Consider the following 10,673-nt stretch of genomic DNA (forward strand, 5'->3'; position numbering starts at 1 on the left):
TGTCTCTGAGGACACACACTGTCTCACTGACTCTGAGGACACACACTGACTCAATCAATCAATCAATCAAATTTTATTTGTATAGCCCATATTCACAAATCACAATTTGTCTCATAGGGCTTTAACATGGTGTGACATCCTCTGCCCTTAACCCTCAACAAGAGTCAGGAAAAACTACTAAAAAACCCTTTTAACAGGGTAAAGAAGGTAGAAACCTCAGAGAGACACATGTGAGGATCCCTCTCCCAGGACGGACAGAAGTGCAATGGATGTCAAGTGTAAAGGAGAACATCAAGATAAAGGTTTTAGCAGCATTGATTAGGTAAACATTTTGAAGTATAACTGAAGGTCAGTGAATTGGTGGATTAATGTCATTAATGGTCAAGTGTCTGAGGAGAAATACTATGTATCGAGCAGTCCTGCTGCAATCACAGTCCATGGTCAGCAGCCAGCAAGATCATGATCCACCATCAAGATCGGATGCCACTATAGTCCACAGTCATTGTCCACTGCCGCCATTAGGATCCATCATCAGCTGCCACCTCGGTCGTGGTCCACTACCAGTATCTGATGCCAACACGATAAAGGATCTGCCTTTGTTATCACGATCAGCCAGCACGATGCAGAATCCGCCATACTGGATCCACCATTACGACCTCTGATACGTGATCCACAGATCCTAATCCATGATGTGGCCACAGCCGCGGCCCTGGGTCTGCGGACAATAAGGCAAAGGGACTCCGGGGAAGAAGTCAAGTCAGTAACATGTATTGATGGGATATGAATTACTTTGATGTGATAAAGATTGAGAAGAGGAAGGAGAAGCTGGAAAGAGAAGCTCCGTGTGTCATGTGTCCCCCGACCTTCTAAACCTATAGCAGCCTAACTAAGAGCAGGTCTAGGACAAGCCTGGACCAGCTCTAACTATAAGTTATCAAAAAGGAAGGTTTTAAGCCTACTCTTAAACGTACAGATGGTGTCTGCCTCCCGAACTGAAAGTGGGAGATGATTCCACAGGAGAGGAGCTTGATAGCTGAAGCTCTGGCTCCTACTCTACTTTTAGAGACTTTAGGGACGACAAGTAAGCCTGAATTCTGGGAGCGCAGTGCTCTAGTGGGTTGGTAAGGTACTAACAGCTCTTTAAGATATAATGGTGCCATGTTGTTAAGGGCCTTGAAGGTGAGGAGGAGAATTTTAAATTCTATTCTAGATTTAACCGGAAGCCAGTGTAGCGAAGCTAATACTGGAGAAATGTGCTCTCTTTTCTTGGTTCTTGTCAGGACACGTGCTGCAGCATTTTGGACAAGCTGCAGAGTCTTTAACGACTTCCTGCTGGAGCCTGATAATAAGGAATTACAATAATCCAGTCTGGATGTAACAAAGGCGTGGATTAGTTTTTCTGCATCCTTTTGAGAAAGGACATGTCTGATTTTGGAGATATTACGCAAGTGAAAAAAGGCTGTCCTAGAAATTTGTTTTAAGTGAGAATTAAAGGATAAATCAGATCGAAGATCACTCCCAAGTTCCTGACTGTTTCATTGGAAGCAAGGGCAATGGCGTCTAGCGCAGCTATATCGTTAGATAATGTATCTCTAAGGTGTTTAGGGCCAAGTATTAGAACCTCTGTTTTATCTGAGTTTAATAAGAGAAAATTGCGTGATATCCAGGTTTTTATGTCCTTGAGACATGCTTGGAGTTTAGTTATTTGATTACTTTGTTCAGGTTTTATTGACAAGTATAACTGGGTGTCATCCGCATAGCAGTGGAAATTTACCGAGTGTGTCCTGATAATGTTTCCAAGTGGAAGCATATATAATGAGAATAAAATTGGGCCGAGCACAGAGCCTTGTGGAACACCATGGTTAACTTTGGTGCGCACAGATGACTCATCATTAATTTGCACGAATTGGGAGCGGTCTGAAAAATAGGATTTAAACCATTTTAGGGCGGTTCCTTTAATGCTAATTAACTGTTCTAGTCTCTGTAATAAAATATTATGGTCAATTGTGTCAAATGCTGCACTAAGATCTAACAGAACGAGGACAGACACAAACCCCTGATCTGAAGCTATTAGAAGATCATTAGTGACTTTTGCCAAGGCTGTCTCTGTGCTGTGATTGGCTCTAAACCCTGACTGAAAGTCTTCATATATATTATTTTCCTGGAGAAACTCACACAGCTGATTGGCTACAACTTTTTCTAGGATTTTAGACAGGAAGGGGAGATTAGATATCGGACGATAATTGGCTAAAACCTCACTGTCTCTGAGGACACTCACTGTCTCTGAGGACACACACTGTCTCACTGTCTCTGAGGACACACACTGTCTCTGAGGACACACACTGTCTCTGAGGAAACACACTGTCTCACTGTCTCTGAGGACACACACTGTCTCACTGACTCTGAGGACACACACTGACTCACTGTCTCTGCGGACACTCACTGTCTCTGAGGACACACACTGACTCACTGTCTCTGAGGACACACACTGTCTCACTGTCTCTGGGGACACACACTGTCTCACTGTCTCTGAGGACACACACTGTCTCTGAGGACACACACTGTCTCACTGACTCTGAGGACACACACTGTCTCTGAGGACACACACTGTCTCACTGTCTCTGAGGACACACACTGTCTCACTGACTCTGAGGACACACACTGTCTCTGAGGACACACACTGTCTCACTGACTCTGAGGACACACACTGTCTCTGAGGACACACACTGTCTCACTGTCTCTGAGGACACACACTGTCTCACTGTCTCTGAGGACACACACTGTCTCACTGACTCTGAGGACGCACACTATGTCACTGACTCTGAGGACACACACTGTCTCACTGACTCTGAGGACACACACTGTCTCTGAGGACACACACTGTCTCACTGTCTCTGAGGACACACACTGTGGTGGAAACCTCTGACATCACTCCTCAATAGAAACACATGGACCTATCTTCAGGAAGCTGACTGAGTGCATCTGGTGTTTTGGTGACAGGATGAGTCTGGAGAGATTGAGATGTTCTGGGTGAGTTAGAGATCAACTGAACCAACCAGACGTTGATTTAAACTTCCTTATCCGTCCCTTTAAGGAGAGTGTGCACCACACAACAGTGGAGAGTCACTGTGGTCAGTGGGCGGAGCTTCAATACGGGTTGATCTCCAACTTAACCTGGAGCAGGTTAGCCGTTCATCAGAAGTTACCATGGTGATTTACCTCGTTAAGAAGTGGACGAGCTTCAGAGGACTGAAAAAACTAAACCTGAAGTTAACCTGATAACCACAAATCCTGCTTGGTAGCACAGACCCTGGATCTGTGATACTGACTGTGTTTAGTAACATACTGATGAAAGCAGCGTGGACTGACTCCAACCATCTACTGACCTCAGAGTCTCCAGTCGACAGGTTGGACTCTGCTGTAGATCAAGCAGCTCCTTCACTCCTGAGTCCTGCAGGTCGTTGTATCTCAGATCCAGTTCTCTCAGATGAGAGGGGTTTGACCTCAGAGCTGAAGCCAGAGAAGAACAGCTGATCTCTGACAGACTGCAGCGACTCAACCTGGATAAAGAATAAAACTTAACTGTAAATTAAACTCAGTTCATGTGTGAAAATAACAAACACATATTCATGTGAGCACAGACTCATAACATGGAAGATAAATATGAAATCAGACATGTTGGACTAAAAACGAGTCCTGATTCAGTACAAATAGATTATTTGGACCCGGTCTCTGTCCTGCAGATCAGTTTAGGAAATCCAGAACTAAACTCAGTGTTTTAACAAGTAGCTGAATATTTAAAATGTCACAGATTAATTAATGAATGGATTCAAGTTATGTATGAAGAGGAATTATGTTAAATTAGAATTAAATGAGATCAATTGTGTATAAATGCTGTTTTATAGATATGAGATCTACAAAAGTCAGTCAGTGAACTGACCTCAGAGTCTCCAGTCGACAGGTTGGACTCTGTAGAAAACCACACAGCTCCTTCACTGCTGAGTCCTGCAGGTCGTTGTTTCTACTCAGATCCAGTTCTGTCAGATGAGAGGGGTTTGACCTCAGAGCTGAAGCCAGAGAAGAACAGCTGATCTCTGACAGACTGCAGCTCCTCAACCTGGATAAAGAAATATGAATATTAGAATGTGTCCTCCTGTTGTTGTGGATCGTCATCATGTCAACACAGACTCTCAACATGCTGCTGACCTCAGTCCAGTCTGTGACCTGAAGATAAATATCAGATCAGACATGTTGGACCATTGTTTCATTCATCAGCTTCTTCTCTGTGTTTGGTCACTGAGCAGGTTTGTGTAATTAAACACTGTTTAAAGTAGGGATGGCTCCTGACAGTCACTTCCTGTTTGTTTCTATACTTATCAACTGTCCAACGTGTTTCAATAAGAACGTGTCTTATTCTGAAAACCTGAGGAGGACGAGTGCTCGGCCTCAGTCCACATGTTATTTACTGACACTTTCTTAGTGATCAGGAGCAGGTGAGTGCAGGTGAATGGAGTTGATGAGGTGGACGTGACTGACAGGCTGGGTGAGGGACAGATGACTGAGGGACAGTGAGCAGAGCAGAACTGAGACAATTTAAATAAATAATGACCCAATAAGAAAGAAAGTCTGAAAAGTGAACAAGGATTTAAGGACCTCAGAGTCTCCAGTCGACAGTTTGGACTCTCCAGTCCAGAACACAGCAGCTTCACTCCTGAGTCCAGCAGCTTGTTGTCACTCAGATCCAGTTCTCTCAGATGTGAGGGGTCTGACTTCAGAGCTGAGGCCACGACTTCACAGTGAGTCTCTGAGAGTCCACAACCACAGAGTCTGTAATTAAAGACAATATCTGTTAGAATAAAATCAGAAAACACAACATTCATACAAAACGTGATCATGTGACCCTCACCCTGGTAAATCCCCTCTTTGCCTCATGAACATGTTAAAACCTCCTCAAGAGAATCCTTTCAGATTTGGTCCAAGCGTTCATTCAGACTGACAGAGGAACTCATTAGATTCAGGTGGTCAAAGGTCAAGGTCAAACACAACATGTTTTGTTAGTAGTGAAAGGTCAAGGTCAAGGTCACACAACATGTTCATGGCCTCTTGAAGTCTCAAGTCTGTCTTCAGGGGATTTCTTCACATTTTGACCAGTTGGACTCAAAGAGGAACTGATTAGATTTCAGTGGTCAAAGGTCAAAGGTTACAGTGACCTCATATTATTGTGAATGCAACATGTCAGGAACCTGGAGGGACGGACACTGCACTGGTTGGTGGTGGCGAACAAACGCAGGGTGGTAATTCTAGTTTGACCAGAAAGAAGAATAAACGATATTTCCAGTTCTGCTTCTTCAGTTTAAACCGTCAGTGATTCTCATCCTAAACACAGAGAAGCTGTGATTTATCTGATTAATCACCGTTTCTAAAAGCCTGAAAAATCCCCTTTATCTCTGTATATTGTTGTGGGAACAGAAAGATCAATGACAGAAGGTGGATTTATACATTTAACATTAGTTTTGTTATTGATGACAAGTCCAAATGATAGAGTTATTTAGATTGAAAAATAAAATAAAATCAAACTAAAACATACCACACCATAATTAAATGTGTCTGTCTCTTTGCTTTGCCTCTGAGCAAACATAGGATGATGTTATTTAGAACATTACATTTCTTTATAAAACTCAAAGAACCTATATCTTAAACAATCGGAGCTTCTTAGCTTTTGCTCTGTTTTTTTTTTAGCAAATACAGGATGGTTGAATAAAACTGTTTCCTTTTCTCTTTTAAATCAAACAAACAACCAAACCTTTACACAATTAAATGTGAAATCTGAATCTGAGCTCATCTGCAGAAGCAGTGTTGAGCCAGTTCACACTTAAAAAGAACCAGTTCCCAGTTCAGTTCATGCAGATGAACTGGTTCAGGTTCACAGTTCATGTTTTATTGGGATGATTCAGGTGACAGACGTCCGGTCGTGTGTTTGGTTCTGAGTCGATGGAGTCGGATCGTGTCTGCGTGTCGCTCATTCTAACACTGAGTCCTGACTGAGCGTCTCGTGTTGGACTGAAACTGTTGACGAGTCATTTCCATGATGTTTCAATGAGTCTGATAAACTGTGGAATCAAACCAACACTCAGTGACTTCCTGTGCTGATCAGGTCCTGAGAACTAGTGATGAGTGTGTATTAGTTCCAGTGAAGCCGAGTGGAGGAGGACACAGAAACTCCAGCTCGGTACAAACCAGCTGCAGCTCTGATCCTGAAGCAGCTGATCCCTGAGCAGCTGAGACCAGAGGAACTCTGTGTTTCACTTCTACAGAGTCACTGAGCGGCTGCTTCAGGTGCTGTGATCTCACTGCGTGTCTCTGAGCAAGTGGGTGGGGGGGGGGGTATGGGTTCATGGAGCGGCTCCTTCTGCGCATGCGTTAAAATAATTAACACGTTAATTCCACAAATTAATAATCCCGCGTTAACACGTTAATTTTGACAGCCCTTATATATATATAAATAAATATACGGCAAACTCCAGCACAGTGATCACTTGGATTTCACTGATCTAGTTGCTCTTGTAAATGAGAACAATGAGAATGTATATATACAAACCAAATGTATACATATATTTACGTATACATACGTATAAATACACACACACACACACACACACACACACACACAGAGAAAGGCTGCACTAACAGTGTTGACCACTGCAACACCATGCTGCCCCAAACAATGAGAACCATTTAACACTGAGTGGATTTGAAGAACGACTCATCTCCACTGATTGAACATGTTATTGATCATGTCTGGACTCACCGAGCCTTCCTGCAGTTCCTCACAGCTGGGATCAGTCTCCGTCGACCCCGGTAGGTTGTGTTGAACTTCTCCAGGTCCAACTCATCCAGAACCTCCTCTGACATCTGCAGCATGTAGGCCAGAGCTGAGCAGTGGATCCCAGAGAGTTTCTCCTTTGATCTGTTCTCTGACGTCAGGAACTGTTGCATCTGCTGATGAACTGAGTGGTCGTTCATCTCAGTCAGAGAGTGGAAGATGTTGATGCTTCTGTCAGGAGAAATGTAATCACTGTCCATCTCCTTCAGGTTGTTGATGACTCTCTGGATGATCTCTGGACTGTTCCCTGTCCGACCCAGCAGGCCTCCTAAGACTCTCTGGTTGGACTCCAGACTGAGGCCGTGAAGGAAGCGAACAAACAGGTCCAGATGACCATTTGTACTGGTGAGGGATTTCTCCATGGTTCTCTTCAGGAGGTCATCCAGGGAGAAGGTACTGTCTGTGTCCCCATATGTTCCCGAGAAGTTGTTGAGTTCTTCTGTGTTCCTCTCGGTGTAACAGTGGAACATGTAGACTGCAGCCAGAAACTCCTGAACGCTCAGATGAACAAAGCAGTAGACTGATTTCTGGAAGATCACACACTCTCTTCTGAAGATCTCAGTACAAACTCCTGAGTACACCGAGGCCTCGGTGACATTAAGACCACACCGCTCCAGGTCTTCTTGGTAGAACATGATGTTTCCTTCCTCCAGATGTTTAAGTGCCAGCCTCCCCAGCTTCAGGAGAACGTCCCTGTCAGCCTCCGTCAGCTGCTGTGGAGTCGTCTCATGTCCCTCACCGTACTTGTTGTTCTTCCTCTTTGTCTGAACCAGCAGGAAGTGTGAGTACAGGTCAGTCAGGGTCTTGGGCAGCTCTCCTCTCTGGTCTGTGGTCAACATGTGCTCCAGAACTGTAGCACTGATCCAGCAGAAGACTGGGATTTGACACATGATGTGGAGGCTCCTGGACGTCTTGATGTGTGAGATGATTCTGCTGCACAGCTCTTCATCACTGAATCTCCTCCTGAAGTACTCCTCCTTCTGGGCGTCAGTGAAGCCTCGTACTTCTGTGACCCTGTCAACACATGCAGGAGGGATCTGATTGGCCGCCGCAGGTCTGGAGGTTATCCAGACGAGAGCCGAGGGAAGCAGATTCCCCCGGATGAGGTTTGTCAGCAGCACGTTGACTGATGACCTCTGTGTGACATCAGACACAAGCTCCCTGTGGTTGAAGTCCAGAGAAAGTCTGCTTTCATCCAGGCCGTCAAAGATGAACAAAGGTTTACAGACAGCGAGCGTCTCTGCCGTGAGCTTCTGTAACGCTGGATGGAAAACACGGAGCAGCGTGAGAAGACTGTGCTGCTGGTCCTTCACCAGGTTCAGCTCCCTGAACGAAAGCACAGTCAGCAGACCCACATCTTGGTTTTCTAAACCCTCTGCCCAGTCCAGAGTGAACTTCTGCACCGAGAAGGTTTTTCCAACGCCAGCGACGCCGTTGGTCAGGACGACTCTGATGCTGCTCTGCTGGTCAGTTGAGGCTTTAAAGATGTCGTGGCACTTGATGGGAGCCGTGGAGGCTCTTCATCTGGAAGCCGTCTCCAGCTGCCTCACCTCATGTTGAGTATTAACCTCTTCACTCTGTCCCTCTGTGATGTAGAGCTCAGTGTAGATCCTGTTGAGGAGGGTTCTACTTCCTGTTTCATCACTTCCTTCAGTCACTTGTTCACATCTCCTCCTCACACTGAGCTTATGTTCATCTAAAACCTCCTGCAGACCACGATCTGCTGAAAGACAAGAAACAATGTCAGAGACAGAGAATCTGAGAATCTGCTGATTGTTTTCATCAGATACAGAAAAACTACAGAAAATAAAAGCTCTTTAACTTTGTGCTTTTCTAACGATGTTAAATGTTGATGCTGTATGAAGGAACAAAATAAAACCACATGTGCTGATGTCAGAAGTGAAGACATCAGCAGACACATGTACAGTGCTGCTCTGACCGGCTGTCTGAGCTCCAGCTCCTGTTCTGGATCTTTGTCCACACTGGGGACAGGAGGAGTCTCCTGAAGAACCAGACTGGTCCCAGTACGAGGTGATGCACTGTCTGCAGAACCAGTGTCCACAGCTGGTGGAGACTGGATCCTTCAGGACGTCCTGACACGAAGCACAGCAGGACGACTGCTCCTCCTCAGAAACATGACTCCTCCTCCTCTCACTGTGAAGACATTTCCTGATAACTCACATGTCCCAGTCACAGGTTGTCATTACTTCTGTCAAGGAGGTTTTGTTTTCACCCAGTATGTTTGTGTGTTGGTTGGTTCGTTAGTGGGATTATAAAAAACGACAGATTACCAAGGGTTGTGGTCTGTGAACCAGATCGGGGGATTTGTGTGGAATTTGGTGCAGATCCAAATCAAAACGAGTCTCTAGTGAATCTCAAAGTGGTTTCATAAGGAGCGTGTTGGTTCTTGGTGGAGGTCTGAGCTCTTTGAGTGATTCTGAGAGATTAGTCACCAACTTCAATGAAGCTGTGTCCTAATGCAGGGGCCACACTAGAGGAAACTAAATCCTCTTCAGAGCAGGTCACAGTAGAAACAGTCTCTTACTCTGTGTGTGAGGGTCCAGGTTCATTACTGAAGAGTGGAGGCTGTTCCATGGACCAGTCACTCTTCAGAGACAGACAGCTGGACCCTGGAGACTCTGCTCTCAGTCTGTGGTCCTGACCTCTGCAAACACAAACATGTTTTTATTCAGAACACATCATTCACTGGTTCATTCTCTGAGGATTCAGTTTGGAGGTTCACATGTTTGGAGCAGGTCTCTTACTTTGTGTGTGAGGGTCCAGGTCCATTACTGAAGACTGGAGGCTGTTCCATGGACCAGTCACTCTTCAGAGACACACAGCTGAACACTGGAGACTCTGCTCTGTCCTCCTCTTCCTCCTCATAACCACTCATCTTCAGTCTGAGAGGAAAAACACTGTGAGCTCAAACACACACAATGAAGCCAGGTACATAAACTCAGTGTTTCTTCAAATCTAACAGAGTCAACCCTCCTACACTGTGTCCCTGTTGTCACGGTAACCTGAGACAGTTGTAGGTTTAATGTGTTGGACTCATCCTGAATCTTCTTCTCTCTAAAGTCCACGAGTAGAAAAACTGACTCAGAGTCAGTGACAGTAAAATAATATGAATGAATAATATAAATGTTGCTGAACACTCACCAGCCTCAGACTTCACGTCTCCTCCGTCTGCTCGTTACAGTTAGAACAAGTCTGAACACTTTCACTTTCACTGGCTGCTCCATCCGCTCTGCAGTTACTGGAAATCACATGACTCTGTGTGTGAGAGAGAGAGAGGGGGAGAGAGAGACAGAGAGAGGGTGAGAGAGGGGGAGAGAGACAGAGAGGGTGAGAGAGAGAGAGAGAGAGAGAGGGAGAGAGAGAGAGAGAGAGAGAGAGAGAGAGAGAGAGAGAGAGAGAGAGGGAGAGAGGGAGAGAGAGAGAGAGAGAGGGAGGGAGAGAGAGAGGGGGAGAGAGAGAGAGAGAGAGAGAGAGAGAGAGAGAGAGAGAGAGAGAGAGAGAGAGAAAGAGAGAGAGAGAGAAAGAGAGACAGAGAGAGAGAGAGAGAGGGAGAGAGAGAGAGAGAGAGAGAGACAGAGAGAGGGAGAGAGAGAGAGAGAGAGAGAGAGAGAGAGAGAGAGAGAGAGAGGAGGGAGAGAGAGGGAGAGAGAGAGAGAGAGAGAGAGAGAGAGAGAGAGAGGGAGAGAGAGAGAGAGAGAGAGGAGAGAGAGAGAGACAGAGAGAGGGTGAGAGAGGGGGAGAGAGACAGAGAGGGTGAGAGAGAGAGAGA

General features: G+C 45.4%; 1 protein-coding gene and 1 long non-coding RNA gene across 2 annotated transcripts in view; both read right to left on the reverse strand.

The window, feature by feature from the left end:
* LOC118105716 (ras GTPase-activating-like protein IQGAP1) overlaps positions 1 to 10,673 on the reverse strand; it is a 331,334-nt gene that overhangs the window by 37,710 nt on the left and 282,951 nt on the right.
* Positions 8,978 to 10,167, reverse strand: LOC124852244. The gene is made up of 4 exons (XR_007032866.1): positions 10,046 to 10,167; positions 9,649 to 9,786; positions 9,429 to 9,548; positions 8,978 to 9,037 (listed from the first exon to the last, which is right to left on the reverse strand). It is a non-coding gene; the product is annotated as an uncharacterized LOC124852244 (long non-coding RNA).

Source organism: Hippoglossus stenolepis, chromosome 1 (genome assembly GCF_022539355.2).
Source record: "Hippoglossus stenolepis isolate QCI-W04-F060 chromosome 1, HSTE1.2, whole genome shotgun sequence".
Taxonomy (NCBI): Eukaryota; Metazoa; Chordata; class Actinopteri; order Pleuronectiformes; family Pleuronectidae; genus Hippoglossus; species Hippoglossus stenolepis.